Raw genomic sequence first — 23956 nt, 5'->3', positions numbered from 1 at the left:
GGTGAGGAAGGGCTCTTAGGGAGAGAGTGAGATGAATGTATACCAAAAATGTGTATCACAGAAGTAAAACTGGCACATCCGGGCAATGGGCTGGATGGGGTGGGGGAGGGTGAGAGGAACAGTTCTAGGTCAGGATCCTTGGTGACTAGGAAGAAGCTGGCACCTTCACCAGGAAAGAAAGGAAGGAGGCCTTGGAGGGAAAGATGGAGCCTTCAATTTGGGTCAAGTTGAGTTTAAGATGTGTCTAGCATCAGGTGACAATTGAATCCATGGCACATGATGAGACCAGGTGAAGTACTCATGATAAAAAATGCTCTCCTCCTTTAGAGAGAGAACTGATGAGCTCTGAAAGCAGTTTCATTTTCTCTATTTTTCTTGCTTTTTTGCAACATTGTAGTGTTCTGATTGGTTTTCTGGAGGTCTCTGGAACAGCCTTTGTTTCAGCAGAGAAATCACCACGAGAATAGCCAGGGATAAAGTCCAAATTCTTTATTGTCTCCTTCAGTCTTGTCTCCTTGCCTGGGGCCCGGGCCAGCTTTCTGGAGGTTCTTTGGAATGGGTCTTGGTTTCTGTGGGGGAGGCTGGAGATTAAATCAATCATACTGAACTAGAGAACTGTTAATCACCATGCTAAACTAGAGAACCATTGTCTCATCAATTCCTTTATTATTTTTTTTTTCTTTTTCTGAGGTTGGGGTTAAGTGACTTGCCCAGGGTCACACAGCTAGAAAGTATTAAGTGTCTGAGACCAGATTTGAACTCGGGTCCTCCTGAATCCAGGGCTGGTGCTCTATCCACTGTGCCACCTAGCTGCCCATCTCATCAATTCCACTGACTTAACACCTTCTAAGAATCCGTGTTTCAAGTACAGAGTTCTGGCCCATAACATTCAAATACTAAAGCAGAAAAAGTCCTGATCCTCAAGGAACTTAAATTCTAACCTTAAAGTGTTGACCAAAGAGGGATATTTTAATAACAGAATCCATTTGATAGTGGTTCCAAAATTAGAAGAGTACAGCAAGAATAGAAGGTATAAATTGAAGAAACAGTTTGTGAAGCCTCCTAGTGAAATAACATGTGTCTGTGTAGCTCCTTCTCTCAAGATGACACTAAAAGAAAGTGGTTGTGTCCCCCGACAGAAGCCAAGTCCCAGGCGTTGAAGGCCACAGGGTGGTGTCGAAGGTTGTCCAGAGTCACAAAAAGAAGATCCAAACATTCCCCATTTTCCAGTGACCCAAAACACCAAGACTTCAAAAGCAGGACAAATACCCTCAGGAAAGGCGCCCTAGAAAATCAGGTTTGATCAGTGTTCCATCATTAAGTTTTCCTTGACCATCGAGTCTGCTGTGAAGAAGATTGAGAACAACAATACCCTTCATTTTCATTGTGGAAGGCACACATTAAATCAAGGAGGCAGTAAAGAAACTATATGACATCAATGTGACCAAGGTTAACATACTGCTCTGACCCAATGGTGAGAAGAAGGCCTGGATCTGATTTGCTCCAGACAATGATGTTGCCAACAAAATGGAAATAATCTAAACTTTCCCATTCTATCTGCAATAAAAGGCTTTTCAGTTAAAAATAAGCAAGTAGAATGTTACTCTTAAACACTCTTAAATAAAATGGATAAATGAGGCAATTACTAATCAGCAGAATAGGTTCCAGGCTAGAAGTTTAAGGGATGAAAGGGTTATGTTAAAGGCTTGGTTTCTGATCTGGATACCAGGCTGAATATTGGGCAGAGACTGAGAGTGAAGCAAGGCTAAAATGTTTTTTAACTAAAGCTTTTTATTTTCAAAATATGTTCATGGATAATTTTTCAACATTAACCCTTGTAAAAAACCTTGTGTTCCAATTCCCCCCCACACCCTATCCAATATATGTTAAACATCCAACATATGTTAAAGTAATCCAATATATGTTAAACATGGTAGAAATATATGTTAAATCCAATATATGTATACATGTTTATAAAATTATCTTGCTGCACAAGAAAACTCACTCAACAGAAAAAAGTGAGAAAGAAAATAAAATGCAAGTAAACAACAAAAAGATTGAAAATGTTATGTTGTGAACCACACTCATTTCCCACAGTCCTCTCTCTGGATGCGGATGTCTCTCTTCATCACAAGATCATTGGAACTGGATTGATTCATCTCATTGTTGAAGAGAGCCAGGTCCATCAGTTGATCATTGAATAATATCATTGTTGCTGTGTACAGTGATGTCCTGGTTCTGTTCATTTCACTTAGCATCAGTTCATGTAAGTCTCTCCAGGCTTCTCTGAAAAGCTAAAATATTTTTAAGGCTCATCTTTGTCCATCTTGATTCAAATTGACTTCTAAATTTAAGCCTTTTTCAGCATTCAGTAAACAATTTTCCTATTAAACCATTTTATATAGCTTGATACCATCAAAGTACACTGAATGATTCAGATGATCTTCTGATATAGTGCTCTCTCCCATTCAAGGGAAGATGATGATGGGATGAAGGCTAAATAGAAAGAACCATAATTGACTTAAATTGTCTCCCTGAAATAGGCCGCATTTTATGTTGACTTCTCTTGACATTATTGTGTTGATAACAATTTCTCCTATGGACATCAAATACGGTATTTTAAACAAACTATTAAATGCCTACTATGTATCAAGTGTTATTGGAGCTAGAGATAGGAGTAACAATGAATGAAATGAGCCCTTCTTATAAGAGCTTCCATTCTATTAGGGTAGGCAACATCTAGATCTATTTTATATATCTACAGCACATAAATAAGCACTTTCCACCACTTTTGTGGAAGTGAGTCAAAGGCTTTGCACAAATCTATAAAGATGGTTGAAATATGATGACATTTTTGAGCTTGCTCAAAAACTACTGAAATCAATAGTGGTTCTTTAAGTTTCAGGACTTCATTACATTCCTTTTACTCCTGAGTCAACATACTGTTTTCTTGAGTTTTCAGGAGTTCTTAACCTCTTTTTTTCCCCATCATAAGCTCCTTTGACCTATGGAACCCTTCTCAGAATGTTTTTAAATACATAAAACTACATAGGATTAGAAAGAAAACCAAAGGTTGTTGAAAATAAAGATTCTTCTATCTTCCCATGCAAGTTCATGGACCTCTGAAATCTCGGGATCCCAGGGTCAGAACCCCAGCTTTATGGTAGGATTTTGCTAGTAATACAAGATGTAAATGGTCTGCATAAAATCCATATACTTAATTGATATCTTTTTGGAGAAGTCCCTGGGGTTCTCATCTTGGGTAACAGTTAGGTGAAGCTCTTTTTCAAGAATGGTGAGGTCAGGCTTTAGTCTGAGAGGAAGACAGTTAAGGATCTTAATTGTAATTAATGCACATTGTGAACACTTGAGCCTCAGAAGTGCTTCTCCAGCCTCAGTAGCTATCCAGTTTCTACAAAGAAGCCTGCATTTTGGTCACTTTCCTTGACGTAGCCTTTCAGTCTTTGGTGATGAACAAGCTTTCCATTTCTCTCCCCATGCAACTTGTGTTCTTATTGTGACAGACTTCTTGGGACCATACAAGAGATGATCATTATAGTCTGTCTTCTCTCCCTTTCTCTGTGTCTGTGTGTCTGTCTCTCGTGCCCCCCTCAGGCTTCTTCCATAAAGGTTTGGGCTGATGTAGAATCATTTATTTTGTCTCTTGTTCTGCACCACTGATTCCTGGTATCCCCTTCACCTTTGGACTTTTGCCTTCAGTTGCTGAAGAAAGGAATCTAGAATTTCTGATCAACTTGTTTTCTGGATCCCTATATACATGTTTCTTTTTTTGTTGCCTTTAACAAAGAGACATGACATTGAAGTTTTCTACCGTGCCTGATAGGTAGATATCTATATTATATAATCTTCTATTTTCTAGGAGCCTTTGACAGCAACCTCAAGTCTCTTCTACCATGGTAGTTTTTGACTATAGCAGCGTTCTCTGATGATGCCATTTTTCCTACTAGGGCTCTCACTGTGGCCATGACTACTCTATATGCTGTTATATTTATTTCAATATTAATTAATTAACTGATATTGTTGATGTTAATACTGACATGGTTTGCCATTTTTTTCTCTAGTTCATTTTATAGATGAAGAAACTGAGGCAGAGTTAAGTGACTTGCCTAGGGCCACACAATGAGTGTCTGAGGCTAGATTTGAACTCAGGAAGAGGAGCCTTCCTGACTTTAGACCTGGCACTCTATCCACTAAGCCACCCAGCTGCCCTATGATTATTTATAAGCATTAATTATTATTATTATTATTATTATTATTATTATTATTTACCCACAGCTTTTTCTGGTAAACCTATGGATAGAGCAAATTGCTTCAGGGAATCCCCAGAACATACAACTTACAAGACCATTCAAAGAGCCTTTCTTCGTTCATTATGAGACTGACTGACCACAGAGATTTCTGGGAAAGAAAGGAGGGAAAGAAAATAGGGAAGTTTCCTTTTTTCTTACTGAGCTGGATTCTTGTCTCATTATAGAGATATATGGAGCACCCTACCTTCTGCTGATCCAGATCTTTCCTGTTCTTTAACCCTACCCCTTCCAGGGAGCTTCCCAGACTACCTCGGCCCCTGTGACTTTCCACAGGTTTCCTCCAGTCCTCACTTTCTCAGTCCTATTAACCAGCAGTCAGTTAAGCACTGTGGTAATATTTCCCAATTATCTTTGTGTTTCTGGTCGCTAGATCTTTTTCCCTATACACTCAGCACAAGGTGAGGGATGGCGTGTGTGTTTAACTACTACCGGAGTAATCCCCTTCCTTGGTGGCCTTTGTTTCCACCATCTGATGTCTCACTCCCTAGCTGTGGTACAAGGACCAGGTAGGTCTAAATTCCCCCATCATTTACTGGAAACGGTTGCCATGGTGACCCCAGCAACAATCAACAAGCCCCACCTCAGGCAATACATGTTGCTAGAGAGCAGGTGGGTGACAGGGAACGAGGGGGGGCTCTGCCAATCTCACCTGCCCTTCCCTCCGGAGAGTGCCTAACCGGGGTACTTCCCACACAGGTGCCGACATGTCTGCAGAGTTGCGTTGGGGTGTATTCAGGCATAAGCTTTTCTGCCATGGAGACGGCCGGGGGAAGTTCGGCCTGAGCACAGACATGCTCTGTGGGCAGAGGAAGAAGGGAGACTTTCCTAACCGTTGTGTGGTCGGAACATCAGCCCCAAACCTGACCCACGGAACAGGGAAATTGCTTTTTTTGGCCCAGAAACCCAATAGCCAGTGGAAAATGCAAAGGCAATGGAGTTGGGATTAGAAGGCCCACTTTCAGAAGCAACCTTCATTTGATTTGTCTTTAAAAAATTCACTGTTGTGAGTCCCACATACAGAAGTCTCTAAAGCATTAGCATTCCTGATCACGAGAAGGGCAATAATGTTACAGGGCATTATGGGAATATCAGGTTGCCTCCCCACAGAGGATTTCTCCTAGGACAAGAGGAGGAGGATGGGTCATGATGGATAGGAGACCATAGATGCAGGACTAAGTGTGCTGCACAGTGGCTAGGCCGGGGAGGGGACGTGTAGGAAGTTTACACTCTTCTTGCCTTCATGCAGCTCAGAGCCTTGTTCTTAGATAAGGCAAAACCAGAAAATGACTACTGTACAGCATTGCACAGAAATGCATGGCAGAAGAGGACCCAAGATGCTGAGCCCCTTCCTGGGCCCGGGAGCTGTTCTCACCTCAGGCAGGAGGGGTGACAGGCACCTGTCATGGAGAGAGCCCCGCCCCAGGGATGGCCGATGCCTCGTGCAGGGGCCCCAACACCTCCCTTTTCCAGCACCCCAGCCCTCGCCTCAGCCTATTCATAGCAGGACGGCAGAAAGAACCCAGATTAGAATGCCATCCATCTGGCACCAGGAACCCAATCCCAGATTAATTCTGGAAGTGCTAGCTTCTCTCAAAAAAGGAGTGCTGATGGCTTGGTGACCTAGCAACCAGCCACCAAGGGGCTCACGTGCCCTGGGTGGTATGAATAGGGAGGAGGAGAAGTCACATTCTTGCCCTTGAGGAGCCCTAAGTCTGACCTTGACCTTGAGAAGCCTTCAGTCTAAGGGGGAACATACACTGTTCTTGATCTGGGGGAGACACAGCTATGTCCTTAAGGAGCCCCAAACTTCAGAGAGGAGCCGGTCCTGTATTCAGGGAACTCCCAGTCTGAAGGGAAAACCTTGTTCTACATGCCCAAGACTTTGGGATCAAAGTAACTGTAGTCACGCCTAGGAAGGGGATGCCAGGCCTGGTGAAATGGGGAGAGGGTCCTAGCCACCTGGGTACTGTCTGGCTTGGGACCCGAGGCAGAAAACCGGCCTTCATATCTCTGAGGCATCCAAGCTGGGGCCGAATCCTGATGGATAGCAACCTCAAATCCTCTTCCTACTGACCAGAGGAAGCCAGGGAAATCCTGGTCCCTCCAAACCCCCTTTCCCACCTCTAATTCTACAATGAAAGGATCTCTCCCAAGAGTACTCCCCACCTGAGAAGGTGCCCCATCTCTGAACAATATGTGGACTTTGTGGTATATATTTGGAGGGAACATAGAGCAGTTATGGGGCAGGATTCAAAGACAACACACGAGCAGACAGCAACGTGGAAAAGGAAACCTGCTGCAGACACACTGCGTGACCCCTAGTGCATCCTGCCCTTATCAGGCCTTAGTTGGGTTAGGGAGTCTCTAGTTTCCATCTGACCACCAACATTCGAGGTTCTGATGTCCCCTGTAGCTGGGATGTGGCTCTCTGTTCTAAAAGCCTCGCCCAGCAGAAATGGTCTCTTAGTGCCCGAGAAACAGCTTCTCACAGCGAATAGAACGCTGGACTTTACAGGCCATAGACATGGATGTGAATCTCGTCTCAAATACCTCATATTATAATCATGTGCAACAGACTTCTCAGAGCTTCAAGATACCTCCTCTGCTGAAAGGGCATGGTACGTGCAAGTACCTATCTCACATTGGGGCTGAGAAATTTGGAAATCATGTAAAAATGAGGGGATTATTATGGAGAATTCTTGTGGGCAGTGGGGAGGGGGTAGCTCAAAGTCCTCATTATGCTTATCAGTGGTCACTGTCCAGGTTATAGAGAAAATAAATCTTGACTCAGAACAGTCCTTGGGAAATAAGACAATCTCCCTTTCCACAAATACTAATCCAACCTCCCTGCCTCTGCTCACAGCTCTCTCTCCATCTCCTCTCCACTATCCAAATATCACTCATTCTTCAGGATCCAGTTCTCATCCTTCCTCCTTTAGGAGGTCTTTACAGTCAGTCATTCAGTCAACCAATAAGCATTGATTAAACACCAACTGTAGCAGTTGATCTTCTGACCCTCACTGGCTCATCTTTGAGCTGCTACAACACCGACTGTCTGGCATACAGTTGTCTGAAATAAAATCCAGTATTCTAAGTGAACTGGGCAAGGCCTGATTTTAAGAAGCTGTGGCTTAACCCAAAGGGGCATCAATAAATTGGTGAATACAATCTCTATATCCTTTCCACTGCAACCAGTTAAGGATTTGTCTCCAGACGTGTGCTGGAGCCAGCTTAAACTGGCTCATGAGGGCCAACTTTTGAAATTTCAGTGTAAGCATTTATATCTCCTACATCAGCAAAAGTTACAAATGAGGGCTTGAATATTGTTTTGTTTTGCTGATTGTTAAGATTTAAGAAGGGATGGAGAAAATATTGATATTGCAGAGTAAACTTTAAAAGTATGTCGTGTAGTTTCAAAAAAATTTTTAATGGAAAAAGCTGGTTGTTAAATATTTTTACTAGCAAAACCTTGTTTGTCCCTTATACAACTATACTCAACCTAACCCCCTCAAGACTAATCCACTTTCCCTCTCCTCTCCCCTGTGTATATTCCCAAACCCTTCAGGGCAGTAATAACTACCTCCCTGGGCACCTGACCCACAGCAGCAGTAACCCAGGTGCTATTGAAGAAATCCTTATCCCAAATTACCTTGTGGCTCGTGGGTGCCTTTTAGAGGGTGGAATCAGTGCTATATGCTGGGTCATGCCATTAGTGCTTACTTTGGTCTTGCCACAGCTTCAATGACTCTGGAAAAGAGAGTAAGGCTGATCACTTTGCACAATTCCACCTCACTTAAATCCAATTCACAAGCAAATCAAGACTCCGTGATGTCACTGCTCCTCTTTGACAATGAAGGATGAACAATGGCGCTGTGACCAGTGACCAGCCCTGCTGCCTTGTCTCTTTTCATTTTGTATGGTTCAGAGTGATTGTTACCTTCCTTTCAAAGAGGACCAATGGGGTGATAAATACATAGACACGAGTGGATGACTTGTAATAGATTACAAATCTCATGTTATCTCTCACTTTTTTTGATTACTTTTCCTGATTCACATCTCTTCCATTTCTTAAAGAGATCCTATCATTCAGTAAACTCCATTGGTTCCCTATTGATTCTATAGATCCAACATTATTTCCTCTTTATCTTATCACTTTTTTAAATTCCTATTTTTGTCTGTTTTATGACATCCATAATTATTTGCACGTGACAAGAGATGCAATGTCCAAATAACTAAATATACACACGTTGGAGGTGTGATGGATTGCACAAGACCATTGTTTTAGCCAGCTCTTATATTGTTTGTCTTGCCCTATTGGGACTTCCCTGGGGAGGGTCTAAACTGACCTACTCCTCTTGAATGTTCTTACATTTATTTTGAATCTTTTGCATTTATCTATATGTGTGCCTGTGGCTTCTCCAGTAGATTATAAAACTCCTTAAGGACAGGAACTTTATACTTCCAGTCCCTAGTATAGTACCTGCCACATAGTAGATACTTAATAAGCAACTGTGGATTGATGTCTTCCCTAGTCTGAGAGTTCTACTAGACTCTATCTCTGCTCTCTCATTTTCCCTGGATCTGAAGCTGTCAGAAGTCAGGACCTGGGCCTATAACTCTTCTGAATTCCAGGCCCCTCCTAATCTTCCCCACCAGCCATAGTTTGTCTGAGTCCAGGGCTAGTTAGTTATGCAGAGGTCCAAGAAAAGCCATGCAGGTTACTGGTTTAGTTAAACGTCTGGTCTCAGTGGATTTTCTCTTCCTTCGCCTATGTTTATCAAACTTTGATGTTGAAATGAATCTTATTCTTGAGCATCCAGGTAAACTGGGTGCTAGGTATTGTGGATCTCGATCATAATAGCAAAATGGGACCAAAGCCTTCAGGGAAGGGAGACCTTCCTCCTTTTTCTGGAGATTATCCTTCCAGCTGACCATCACCGATCCTCTGCCATGGCCCTATTCCCCTCGAATCAAGCCCCTGGAAGCCACTCCCACCCTGGGCTCACTGGCTAGCGGGCTCTGGCATGCTGACATGCCAGTCCCTCTTCCACCACCTCCACATGGCCCAAAAGGCGAGGGACATGCTGGAACACGCAATTCCCGGGGATGGGCTTCTAGATCAGAGGGGAAGGCAGCCTCTGGAGCCTTCTTATTGAGGATGACCAGGAGCCACAGGGAGGGCAGCCCTGAACCTTAGTGGGCAGGCTCTACACCCAAGGGTCTGGATCTCTACAGCTGCTCTCACTGAAGGGAGGTAGAAGATGGAATCACTTTGAGTGATCAGAATTATCCTTCCTGGACCTCAGCCCAGAGATCAGCCCACAGTCTGGACCCAACCTATACCTTACTATCTGTGGCGTGGTCTTTGAGAGCCCAGGGTCATCTCCACACCAAGATGAGGCCCTCCAGTTACTTCTGTAACCCCCCTCCCCCACCTGCATCCCAGCCTCACATTCCTCCCAGTTCCCAGATCAGTCTTGTACAAGGTGGATGGATCAGTTGATCCCTCCTAGAGGCTGCCTCACTTTCCACCCATCCATCCCAGGGGCAGATTCTATGGTGGGATTAAGAGGTATTCATCCAGAAGCCAAGCTGGGCTGCTGACTTCCCTGCCATCTCCTGTGCTCCATTAGCCCCACAGCCTTAGAACCAAAGGCATTCTTTTCCCCTACAAGGAACCAAGCCAGTTTAATTTTCTCTCCTGCTTCTTAAGATTTGTTGACCCAGGGCAATGTTTATGTCAGACCTTCAAAAATGGGAAGGATCCATCAAGATCAGTGCCCTTGCTTTAGTGATCAATAAACTAAGATCCTGAGAGGAAAAGGAACTTGGAGATGGCGTTATTCATCAGAACCCAGTCCCAATTCCTAGCGCAGGCTCTTGGTACTATGCTTCAGTGGTAGACAAGGCTATCCTGACTTGAAGGGCTCCAAAGAGTTGTGGAGGATGGGATCATCTTTTTTTTTTTTTTTTTTTTATATATATATATATTTTATAATATTATCCCTTGTATTCATTTTTCCAAATTACCCCCCCTCCCTCTATTCCCTCCCCCCGACGACAGGCAATACCATACATTTTACATGTGTTACAATATAGTCTAAGTACAATACATGTGTGTGAATATCATTTTCTTGTTGCACAATAAACATTAGAATCCGAAGGTACATGCAACCTGGGCAGACAGATATTAGTGCTAACAATTTACATTCCCCTCCCAGTGTTTCTTCTCTGGGTGTAGCTACCTCTGTCCATCATTGATCAACTGGAAGTGAGCTGGATCTTCTTTATGTTGAAGATTTCCACTTGGATGGGATCATCTTAAGTGATACCACCAAGCAGCCCCCCAGGCTCTAGCTGGATGTAGCTTATTTTTCCTTCATTCATCCATCATTTTTCTTTTTTCTCTTATTTTCTTTTTTTCCCTCTCTCTCTTTCTTCCTATATATATTTATGTATCCATATATTTGTGTTTATGTATATCAGCTAGATATCTATATGTCTAATTACGTAGCCATCCATCAATGTACCATTTTGTTTTCCTCAGGCCAACAGTGATGAGAAAATTGTGTTAAGCTGAGTTCAAGGGGTAGAGAAGTTCAGAAATAAGGGGAGAGACAGACAGACACAGACAGACAGACACACACAGACACACACACAGAGACGACAGACAGAGACACACAGAGACGACAGACAGAGACACACAGAGACGACAGACAGAGACACACAGAGACGACAGACAGAGACACACAGAGACGACAGACAGAGACACACAGAGACGACAGACAGAGACACACAGAGACACACAGAGACACACAGAGACGACAGACACACAGAGACACGACAGACACACAGAGACACGACAGACACACAGAGACACGACAGACACACAGAGACACGACAGACACACAGAGACGACAGACAGAGACACGACAGAGACGACAGACACACAGAGACGACAGACAGAGACACGACAGAGACGACAGACACACAGAGACACGACAGAGACGACAGACACACAGAGACACGACAGAGACGACAGACACACAGAGACACGACAGACACACAGAGACACGACAGACACGACAGACACACAGAGACACGACAGACACGACAGACACACAGAGACACGACAGACACGACAGAGACACGACAGAGACACGACAGAGACACGACAGAGACACGACAGAGACACGACAGAGACACGACAGAGACACGACAGAGACACGACAGAGACACGACAGAGACACGACAGAGACACGACAGAGACACGACAGACACGACAGACACGACAGACACGACAGACACGACAGACACGACAGACACGACAGACACGACAGACACGACAGACACGACAGACACGACAGACACGACAGACACGACAGACACGACAGACACGACAGACACGACAGACACGACAGACACGACAGACACGACAGACACGACAGACACGACAGACACGACAGACACGACAGACACGACAGACACGACAGAGACGACAGAGACGACAGAGACGACAGAGACGACAGAGACGACAGAGACGACAGAGACGACAGAGACGACAGAGACGACAGAGACGACAGAGACGACAGAGACGACAGAGACGACAGAGACGACAGAGACGACAGAGACGACAGAGACGACAGAGACGACAGACACAGAGACGACAGACACAGAGACGACAGACACAGAGACGACAGACACAGAGACGACAGACACAGAGACGACAGACACAGAGACGACAGACACAGAGACGACAGACACAGACGACAGACACAGACGACAGACACAGACGACAGACACAGACGACAGACACAGACGACAGACACAGACGACAGACACAGACGACAGACACAGACGACAGACACAGACGACAGACACACAGAGACGACAGACACACAGAGACGACAGACACACAGAGACGACAGACACACAGAGACGACAGACACAGACAGACACAGACAGACACAGACAGACACAGACAGACACAGACAGACACAGACAGACACAGACAGACACAGACAGACACAGACAGACACAGACAGACACAGACAGACACAGACAGACACAGACAGACAGAGAGACAGACAGACAGAGAGACAGACAGACAGAGAGACAGACAGACAGAGAGACAGACAGACAGAGAGACAGACAGACAGAGACGACAGACAGAGACGACAGACAGAGACGACAGACAGAGACGACAGACAGAGACGACAGACAGAGACGACAGACAGAGACGACAGACAGAGACGACAGACAGAGACGACAGACAGAGACGACAGACAGAGACGACAGACAGACAGACACAGAGACAGACAGACACAGAGACAGACAGACACAGAGACAGACAGACACAGAGACAGACAGACACAGACAGACAGACAGACAGACACAGACAGACAGACAGACAGACACAGACAGACAGACAGACAGACAGAGACACAGACAGACAGAGAGACAGACAGACAGAGAGACAGACAGACAGAGAGACAGACAGACAGAGAGACAGACAGACAGAGACGACAGACAGAGACGACAGACAGAGACGACAGACAGAGACGACAGACAGAGACGACAGACAGAGACGACAGACAGAGACGACAGACACAGACGACAGACACAGACGACAGACACAGACGACAGACACAGACGACAGACACAGACGACAGACACAGACGACAGACACAGACGACAGACACAGACGACAGACACAGACGACAGACACAGACGACAGACACAGACGACAGACACAGACGACAGACACAGACGACAGACACAGACGACAGACACAGACGACAGACACAGAGACGACAGACACAGAGACGACAGACACAGAGACGACAGACACAGACGACAGACACAGACGACAGACACAGACGACAGACACACAGAGACGACAGACACACAGAGACGACAGACACACAGAGACGACAGACACACAGAGACGACAGACACACAGAGACGACAGACACAGACAGACACAGACAGACACAGACAGACACAGACAGACACAGACAGACACAGACAGACACAGACAGACACAGACAGACACAGACAGACACAGACAGACACAGACAGACACAGACAGACACAGACAGAGACAGACAGAGACAGACAGACAGAGAGACAGACAGACAGAGAGACAGACAGACAGAGAGACAGACAGACAGAGAGACAGACAGACAGAGAGACAGACAGACAGAGAGACAGACAGAGACGACAGACAGAGACGACAGACAGAGACGACAGACAGAGACGACAGACAGAGACGACAGACAGAGACGACAGACAGAGACGACAGACAGAGACGACAGACAGAGACGACAGACAGAGACGACAGACAGAGACGACAGACAGAGACGACAGACAGAGACGACAGACAGAGACGACAGACAGAGACGACAGACAGAGACGACAGACAGAGACGACAGACAGAGACGACAGACAGAGACGACAGACAGAGACGACAGACAGAGACGACAGACAGAGACGACAGACAGAGACGACAGACAGAGACGACAGACAGACAGACACAGAGACAGACAGACACAGAGACAGACAGACACAGAGACAGACAGACACAGAGACAGACAGACACAGAGACAGACAGACACAGACAGACAGACAGACAGACACAGACAGACACAGAGACAGACAGACACAGAGACAGACAGACACAGAGACAGACAGACACAGAGACAGACAGACACAGAGACAGACAGACACAGAGACAGACAGACACAGAGACAGACAGACACAGAGACAGACAGACACAGAGACAGACAGACACAGAGACAGACAGACACAGAGACAGACAGACACAGAGACAGACAGACACAGAGACAGACAGACACAGAGACAGACAGACACAGAGACAGACAGACACAGAGACAGACAGACACAGAGACAGACAGACACAGAGACAGACAGACACAGAGACAGACAGACACAGAGACAGACAGACACAGAGACAGACAGACAGAGAGACAGACAGACAGAGAGACAGACAGACAGAGAGACAGACAGACAGAGAGACAGACAGACAGAGAGACAGACAGACAGAGAGACAGAGAGACAGAGAGACAGAGAGACAGAGAGACAGAGAGACAGAGAGACAGAGAGACAGAGAGACAGAGAGACAGAGAGACAGAGAGACAGAGAGACAGAGAGACAGAGAGACAGAGAGACAGAGAGACAGAGAGACAGAGAGACAGAGAGACAGAGAGACAGAGAGACAGAGAGACAGAGAGACAGAGAGACAGAATGAATCATAAACCTGCTAGGGAAAGGGGAGCAGGGAGTACAGAAAGATGTGTGATAGCCTTACCATGGTAAGGAGCCAGCAAGCCTAAGATTCACGTTCTGCCTGTCATCAACAGGCTTGACACCCAATTGTGGGGGGCTGTTGTAGAGGAAGATTCTTGTTTCAGGTCATAGTGTTATGCCACAGTTCTCTTTTATTGTCCTGACTCAGTTTCCCTAAATTGTCCTGACTCAGTTTCTAATTGTTTTGCTCAGTCCTGTAAAACCACCCATCCCTCTTAATCATCAGAATATTTGATAAGGATAAAAGATCTTATATTTTAGAATATCATAATGCCTCTCCTCATCTCCAGGGTTCCTTTCCCCATTATGTCATCCCATCTCCAGTGGCTCGCCCACCTTGTCAGAGTCTCGTTCAGTTCTCAGCACCCTGACCCCGCCCCTGCCTCAGTCTACACCCTGTGTCTGAGCTACATGTATATAGGTCATTGAGAACTCACATTGCTGGATTTTTGGAGATGATAGTTTCATTCAGCCCTGGGACCAAACCATGGATCCATTTGGTCCCAGTAATCTTTCCCTTTCAAATAAAATATTAAATACTTTCTAATCTCTATCTTGCCTCAGTTTCTCTGGCATTTAGTTGGGCTTAGAAGGTGTCTAAGGCTTCTTCTCGCCCTAATTTTAATGTAAAAAAGCCTTATAACTTCAAGGAGCAGGGGAGGGGAGAAGTACCCTGGGTTCAAAATCCCCAGTTTACTTATCTGTAAAAGGAGTGACTTGAATCAGAAGATCTTCAGGCTCCAGTTTTAAATTCCATAACCCTGTGACTCTTAAGGGTGGGGAAAGGGGTGGAAAGGAAAGTCTGACCATTAGCTGATAACAAACAGCCATGTTTTACACAATAGTTTCTGAAATGTTTCAGCTAAGTTGAGATTTTTTTTTTTTTAAACCCAAACCTTCTCCATTGCTTCACACACACATTCATTACCCACCTCTATCCTCACATCTAAAAAAGCCTGTTGTCTCAGAGCTTTACAATTTACAAAGTGTTTTGGGAAAGGCTTCAAGATTCTACGTACAGTCATAAATCATTGCCTTTCAGGATCACAGATCCAGACCTGGAAGGATCTCCAGAAGTTATCTAGTCCAACCCCCTCATTTGACACATGAGGAAACTGAGACCAAGGGGTCGAGTGATCAAGGTAATTTCAGAGATGGGATTTGTACCCAGAACTAGGGATCCAGGTCCTTCTTCTCTTTTGAGCCCTAGATCAGTGTTCTCCTCCAGAAATACACATTGTGATAATTAACAAACAACAACTTGGGGTCTGTGGACTCTCTGAGGTCGCTTCTGTTCTGGACACTGTTAATAACCACTTGACCTGCCCCTTTTTAAATCTAGGGCATACTACAGCAGCTGAATGACACAGCAGATGGAGCATCAGGCCTGAAGCCAGGAGGATCTGAGTTCAAATATGGTCTCAGATATTTAATAGTTAATAACTTGAACAAGTCACTTAACCCCAATTGCCTTGCCAAAAAAAAAAAAAAAAAAAATTCATTCATGCTTTTATTTCCCATTGTTTCTGCTGCATCTCCTGTATTAGTACTTCAAAGCTCTGTGTCCATGTTATCAGAGATGAAAATCAACCAGACTAAGCAAGAACCAAACTCAACCTCCCCCCTTCTCCACTGACTAGTAGAACTAAATGAAAGGCAGAAACAGCATTTATTAAGCTCTATGCGCCAGGTACAGTGCTGGGTGCTGGAAATACACAAAAAACAAGACAGATCTTGCTCCCAAAACTTACATTGAAAGAGGAGAAGGCAGCACTAATGAGGAAGTGGTGGCTGGAGAAAGGTATTTTGGTCCGAAAAGTCACAGGGATGGCCAGTGTTGCTGTAAAGTAACTGATTGACATGACCTTTCCAGGAATGGTATCGATGACTTAATTGTTTCCTAAGATGATGTAGAAAGGGGGTGGAGGCTACAAAGATTCAGGGGCAGGAAGGTTAGTGATGGAAAGTGGCAGAACTGGTTCCAGGGACACCGCTGACCCAATTCCATCTAGGCTCAGACTACCAGTTCACAGAGGAAGGGATGGAGGCAGAGGGGTTCTGCCAAATAGCTCAGTCCCATTCCTTCTTTGCTGTTCCCTCCCCACCATGCTCTCTGCCACAACCCCCAGAGGTTTCCTCTTTAGGCTCTGAACAGTTGTATTGCTTTCTTGATGAATGGTTCTTTTGTGAAACCTGTTCTAACCCCAACACACAGGCTTTATGGGTAAAGGCCACACCAGTCTGGCTCTGAGCAATAACAGCAATCAATAATTTTAGACCACTCTAAGATTCACAAAGTGCTTTTCTCACAACCACCCAGTCAGGGAAGCATTAGTAGCAGTATTCCCATTTCATAGATAAGAAAACTTGAGAGATCAAGCGGTTGTCTGAGGTCATACAATTCTCCAATTGTGGAATCTCCAAGGTAAAATTGACTTGTTTGAGCCTAAACTGGAATTCCTTCCATAATTTCTCAGCCTAACTTTGTCTCCAGGGATAGGGTAGTTACTGTCTCCCTGAGGCAACCTAATCCTTAGGAAGTTTTTCTTTACCTCCAGCTGAAATTTATCTCTAGGCAATTTCTCTAAATGGTGGATTGGGGAGAGGAAGAAGTCAGGACTTAAAGTAGAGACCTTTGACCTTAGGGTTGGGCCCAGAAGGCCACAAGAAGAGGGGGAGGGGCATCATCAAATATAGCTTGAAATAATTTATATTTCTCTTGTGCTTTAATATTTTCCACAACAACCCAGTGAAGCAGGCCTCTAATATTATTATGATAACTATCTTGCAGTTAGGGAAACAGACCCAGAGAGACTAAAGTGATTTGGACAAAACCATATAGTTGACTGGAAGACAGACTCAATTTCAAAGAATGATCTTTTCCCTACACCGAAGGCTCTGTCTCATTACCTTTGCTCCATTTCTCTTCCTGTTTTTCACCTGGCTTGAGAATGACAAATAATTTCCAGAGCCTGCTCCAGGTAGGGGGGCAGGGGGGGGGGGGGGCAGAGAAGAGGGTGAGGGGGTGAACTGACTATTCACTCACTTGATGGCAAACAATTGTACTAGCCATATCCCTGGCCTCCACCTCTCTGTGGACTTCCTACAGACATCCCTTTCCCCCAGGCAGCTTCAGGGAAGGAGCTCTCTCAGATCCTGAGGGACCTTTGGGTCCCAGAGGTCCCTTAGAATTTCACACAGGACAGGAAAGAAAAGAGGTTCCAACTTTATTCTCCTTCACCTCCATTCCTACCCATCAGGGTGGCAGTTAGAGATTGTAAAGTAGATACCAGAGTCCCAGAGGCTGAGACAAAGCAAGGGAGGAGGAGGAAGAAGAGCTAGAATCATCTTATCCAGTTCCTTCATTTTACATGATTCCCAAAGAAGTAAAGGAACTCCACAAAGATTTCAGTTTGTCAGTGGCAGAAATAGGCCCCCAGCTCTGCAATGTAGACCCATAGCACTTGGGCAGCACAGGACTAAGGCTACCTTTTAACCCCTTTAAATTAAAGGAGATGATACAATTAATCAGCAATAATAATGCTCACTCATACAGAACCTTGAGGCTTTACAAAGTATTACTACTACTGAGGAACACAGTAGCATCACCCTAGCCATTCAATTATCCTGGACTTCTAACTCTTTCAACTCTGATCCTCCCAGCCTGGCTCTCCAAGTCTGTCAGTTTTACCTTGCTAACATTTCTCCAATACACCCACCCTGCCTTCTTGTCCCCTGACACTGCCACTGCCCTGGTCCAGGTCTTCATCACCTTCTACTTGGACTATTGAAATAGCCCACTGTGGGTCCCCTTGCCTCAATTTTCTTCCCATTACATACCATCCTTCAGCTATCAAAATGATATTTCTAAAGTGCAAGTCACCCCCCCATAATTGCCTCCTACACATACAAGCACACATTTATAATCAGTGAATTCCAGTAGCTCCCCATTACCTAAAAGATCTATAAAATCCTCTGCTTAAAGTTCAAAATCCTTCTTACCCTCCTCTCAGCTTTCGCTTTTCCAAGTTTCTTGTATCTTGCAGTTCTGCTTTACTCTTCAGTCCCGTGAGTGACCTCCTTGTTCCTCCAACAAGACCCTCCACATCACAGATCCCTTCCTCCTCATCTTTGCCTCCTGGCTTCAGTCTAAATATAAAGTCTCAGCTAATTATCTCACTTTCTCCAGGAAGCCTTTCCCAATCCCCCTTCATTCTCGTGCCTTCCCTCTGTTGATTATCTGCAGTTTATTCTATGACTTGTTTTAACATAATTGCTTGCACCTTGTTTCCCCCATTAGATTGTAAACATCTGGAGAGTAGGGACTATCCTTTGCCTTTATTTCCCCAAGGATTCCACCCATGTAAGACATATAGTAGGTACTTAATACATATTTATTGCTTTGCCTTTTTTTATATCCCCAGGGATTAACAACAATGCCTGGCATAAAGTAGGTGCTTAATACATGTTTATTGACTGACAAAACATTTTCTCAGGACCTCCCGAAGAGAAAATTGCAATATTATTACCCCCATCTTACAAATCAGGAAACAGGGAAGTGCAATTTGTGGAGGAAACGCTAAATTAACCCTTGTTATTTTATGTGGAATTAGCTTGAAGGGAGCTAAAATGACAAAGTAGAGGCAGAAACTCACTTGAACTCTAACAAATTCCCCTCTAAACAACTTCAAAATAACACTTTGAAATGAATTCGAAGACAGCAGAACCAACAAACGATCAGGTGAAGCCATTTCCCAGCCCAAGAAAATTTAGGAAGTCAGTGAGAAAGGGCCCTGGTCACAATAACTGTGAAGAGGCTTGTAGTTACAAGGGGGAAGAGGCAAATCCTTCAGCTAGAACATGGATCTGTAATGAAATAGAAGACTTTCAAGCATTCCTGATGGGAAGGCCAGAGTTGAATAGAAAATTTGATATTCAAATATAAGCCTTGAGAAGCATAAAAAGATAAACATGATTAGCCATAAGCATCTCGATACAGTTAAACTGTTTACATTCCTTTGTGGGAAGATGATACATGTAACTTCTAAGTTTATCATTATTCAAGCATTTAGAAGGAGTACACATAGAGGAAGGGGTGTGAGTTAACTATGGTGGGATAATTTCTAAAAAATGAGTTTGAAACCCTTCCCCATTCCACAAATAAAATAAGCACTTACACCATTTGGAGCCTGTGTTGGCTGTTATGGAAGATAAAACATTTGAATGACATGGTCCCTGTGGGGACACCCCATTGAGATGGCAGAAACACAAATACATCATTTCACCATCACACAAGTAGAGAGGTGGTGGGTATAACATAAGATCGGTGAGGAAAGGCTGATACCAATTAGGAAAGGCTTCCAGGAAGCCGCATTTGAATTGAGCTCAAAAGGTGGGTAGTTGAACAGATAAAGAGCAGGAGGGAGGACATTCCTTAATAAATACTTTGTTGATCCACTAATCAAATAGTGTGATGTGGTCATCTCAAAAGCCAATGTAAACTCTAGAGCCCTGTCCTTTGCCCTGGTCAGATCACAAGGAATAGCTATCTTCTTCAGTTCTGGGAGCTATATTTGAGGAAGGATGTTGACAAAGTGACCTACGGTAACTGACCAGTTAAAGGAACAAAGGATGTTTGGCCAAGAAAAGACTTAAGAGAACAAGATCACAACCTTTAACTATTTAAAGCCAGTCAGGGGGAAGAATAAGACCTGGTTCTTGGTAACAGGAGGAAACTAGGACTTTAAGAGGAGTAGCTGGAAAAAGGCACTTTCTGACTCAAGATACAAGGAAGCACTTCCTACTATCAAGGAATAGTGGAATAGCTCATGTATGTACTCAGTAAGTATTTTACATACATTCTCATTTGATTCTCACAACCCTTTTAGGTAGAGTGTATTATCTTCATTTTACAGATGGAAAAAGCAAGACTGAGAAGCTGAATTGCAGTCAAGTCAAAAAGCATTTATTAAGTATCCTACTATGTTTTGGGGAAACAAGACAAAAAGGTCTCAAAGAGCTCACAGTCTAATGGAGGAGACAACCTGCTAAAAACAAGATTATGTGATAATCAACTGTGCTGGGCGCGTTTCTTCTCAACCAACTGGTGATTCAAGGTGATTCCGATAGATTTGGGATGGAAAATGCCATTCCCATCGGGAGAGAACTGTGGAGACTGAATTACCGTTTTTACTTTCTCGTTTTCTTCTTGGTTTCCCCCCCTTTTGGTCTGATTTTTCTTGCACAACATGCCAAACATTAAATTTAAAAGGATTGTATATATATATATATATATATATATATATATATATATATATATATGACCTATGATTGCTTGCTGTCTTGGGGAGGGGAGAGATAAGGAAGGGAGGGAGAAAAATTTAGAGCATAAAGTTTTACAAAAAATGACTGTTGAAAACTACATGTATTTGGAAAAATAAGTGTTTTTTTTTTTTTTTTTTTAAACTGAAGATAACGGAAGGAAGGCACCAACAGTGAAGGGGATCAGCAAAAGCGGGATTTGGACTTAGACGTGAAAGAAGCAGCACGTGAAGGTTCAGGTCCTGTCCACCACGTAGGCCAGCTTCTACCCGGGCCACGTAGGCCAGCTTCTACCCGGGCCACGTAGGCCAGCTTCTACCCGGGCCACGTAGGCCAGCTTCTACCCGGGCCACGCAGCCCAGCTTCTACCCGGGCCAGAGTCCTTGGAGTGTCCAGGCAGAGGCCGGACAAGCTGGGATCTTTGGAGACCCTGGCTGAGAAAGGAGATTTCCGAGCCTCAGACTTATTAGCGGAGGCGGCGCAGAGACGGGTAACGGGTGATAAAGAGGACAACAGAACCTCGGCCTGGGCCCGGCTTGGGTCAGGCTGGAGTCCCGGGCTCCAGGACGGGGCAGCCAGCACAAGCGGTTGCCTGTTCCCTCCTTCCTCGTCCCATTCCCCGTCCCACGAACGCGCCGTCCTTTCGAGGCAGCCAGGAGAGCCGGTGGCCGGAGGCTCGGCCGCTTTCAGCTCCGTTAGAGCCCACGGCCGCCTCCCGAGGAGCGCAAAGCGCCTGTTAACCCGGCAGCCCCGTTGCCCCAGAGCCAGCCGGGCCGACACTGCGCATGCGCGCTCAGGCTCTCCCGGGCTCCCAAGTAGTGACATTGTTACAGTTCTACCTGCGGCTCCATTCACCTCCTCTAAGCCCTCCCCCTCGCTGTCCGCGCTACCGCAACTGGCAATCCGATACATACATTGCGCTGGGGCACGCCCCCGGCCTCCGCCCACTCTCGCGCTCCGTTCTCCCTCCTCTCCCTCCTCCCCACACCCTCTCTTTTCGGACTGCGGATTGGTCCCCTAGGCGGACCGCTCCCGCCCACCGCAGGAACTGATTGGCAGGTTGGGGAAATTGAAAGGGAGGGAAGAGAAAAGAGAGAGAGGAAGAAAGCGAGGGATTAGACAAGAGTTTTTTCTCCCCCTCTGCCTCTGGAAAGTCACGTGTCGCCTCAAACTGTAGTCAGTCTTAGCCCAGCTTTTAAAGCCTTCTTAAAGGGCGCGCAGCCTCCTTTACAGTCTCATCATGTCCCAGCGCTGCAGAGCCTCTGCAGGGTCTCTGGTCCTCGCTGCCTGGACCCGCAGGTCACCGAGACACTCCCCTTCCTCCCAACATCTCGCTCTGGAATGGGCAGAGAGGCCAGGTTGCGCCCAAAGGGTCAGCCCTCCCAGTGGCTGGAGATGGAGGTTTCTAGCCTCCAGGCAATGGGCTGAGGGGAGGTCAGCCGAGTGACACTCCATCCTAGACTTCAGGATAGGTGGGCTCTAGTTGGGAAAGGGGTCCAAGGTTAAAGAGACTAGGTCTTCGGGGGAGAAGACACCCTCCCTCCCCTGTCCCAGGGAGGAAACTTGACTATTTAGAATTGGAGGTTAGTGGAGTGCAGAGAGCTGAGGTGTGGGAATCTCCTTCTGGTCCTTCGGGAAAGACAAAACTAAAAGTTTGAATGGCAAAAGGGAAGTTTTATTGCACTTTGGAAGTCAGTTTTGCTAGGAGACCGACTTCCTCAGTGGCAGAGAAATAAAAGGTTTTCACTGAGAAGAGGGTCTCTCCACAGCGGGCAGGAGTCCCCACAGGCAGCTATGCCAAGGAGAGGTTCCTTGACAAGACGTAGTCCTGCTGCGGGCATTCTGCAAAGAAAGGAGTTTAAAATTGCCCTTTAATAGGACATCTGAGACAAAGTTTCAAGTTGGAAAGAAAGCCATTGTCCCCAGGCCTAGATACTTATCAGTGCCAGGCCCAGATCTCCCAATCGGATGACAATCACTTGGAAGGCTTGGAAGAATTTCCTGAATGGAGTGCTTTTGACCAAGATTTCCAATTGAATAATGACACTTAACTTGTCTGGGGAGATATACTTTCCCAGGAGGGCCTGAGACTGGAATCTCCCTTCTTTACAGATCAAAGGTACACAATTTCAGTGTTAATTTTACAGATCAAAAGGGGACACAGTATTTTACCGAGTTCTCTGGTACCTCCCGGAACATCTGGGGTCTGTGGAGGAGGGGAGTGATTCCAGCCCTTAGGCCAGTGTTCACTACAGGACACTGAAGTTTGGCTGGCAGCGTGCTCGGGAGGTCTCTGAGAGCTGTGGGAGGAGGAGTGTCCTGATGGGTGCCCCTGCCCCTCCATCTTTGTGGCCTGCCCTTCTAAGATGAGCTGGACACGGCAGGGCTTATTTAATCTTTTTTCTCTGGGCCGGTTTCCTCTTCAGTCGACGTTATGCTGGGTGAGCCCCATAAAATACTGGGCTGGATGGCCACTTGCTGGTGTTATAGGGAGGTTTTTTTTTTTTTTTTTTTTTTTTTTTTTTTTTTTTTAAAGCTTTTGAGGTCTCCAACTCTGAAATTCTGTGATTTCTTTGATCTCTGTCCAGCCCCAGCTCTCAGACTCGGACGGGTCCTTTTAACCTGCTTCTTCTCTAAAGGGAGCTTGCTGCCCGCGGGGGGGCCCAGGATTCCAGCCGTGGCCGGCCTGGGGTCCCCAAACCCAGCTGGGGGCGAGGCTGGGAGTAGTGACTGGAAGGCAGCGTTGGGCTGGCGGGTGGTGCCCGGGTGCTGGGAAGGCGGCGCTCACGTGGATTTCCCTGAGGCTTCTTAGCCTTTTGTGTTGCTGGGCGGATTTCCGCAGGCCAGACGGGTGCAGGCTCCGGGGTGTGGGCGCGGCTTGGAGCCGGGGCTGCCTGCCCCGCCGCAGGCCCCGCCCCCCGGAGGAGGACACGCCGCGCAGCTACAGAAGCCCCTTTTTAATTGAAGTTGTCAGG

The 23956-nt window shown here is 45.7% G+C and overlaps 1 long non-coding RNA gene across 1 annotated transcript; it reads right to left on the bottom strand.

Annotated features, from left to right (window-relative positions):
* Positions 1–1269: 1269 nt before the first annotated feature.
* Positions 1270–16554, bottom strand: LOC141551611 (uncharacterized). The gene is made up of 3 exons (XR_012484914.1): positions 16412–16554; positions 7981–8078; positions 1270–1344 (listed from the first exon to the last, which is right to left on the bottom strand). It is a non-coding gene; the product is annotated as an uncharacterized LOC141551611 (long non-coding RNA).
* Positions 16555–23956: the final 7402 nt, after the last annotated feature.

The sequence above is a fragment of the Sminthopsis crassicaudata genome, chromosome 1 (assembly GCF_048593235.1).
Source record: "Sminthopsis crassicaudata isolate SCR6 chromosome 1, ASM4859323v1, whole genome shotgun sequence".
NCBI classification, from domain to species: Eukaryota; Metazoa; Chordata; class Mammalia; order Dasyuromorphia; family Dasyuridae; genus Sminthopsis; species Sminthopsis crassicaudata.
This window is presented reverse-complemented; position numbering and strand designations above follow the sequence as displayed.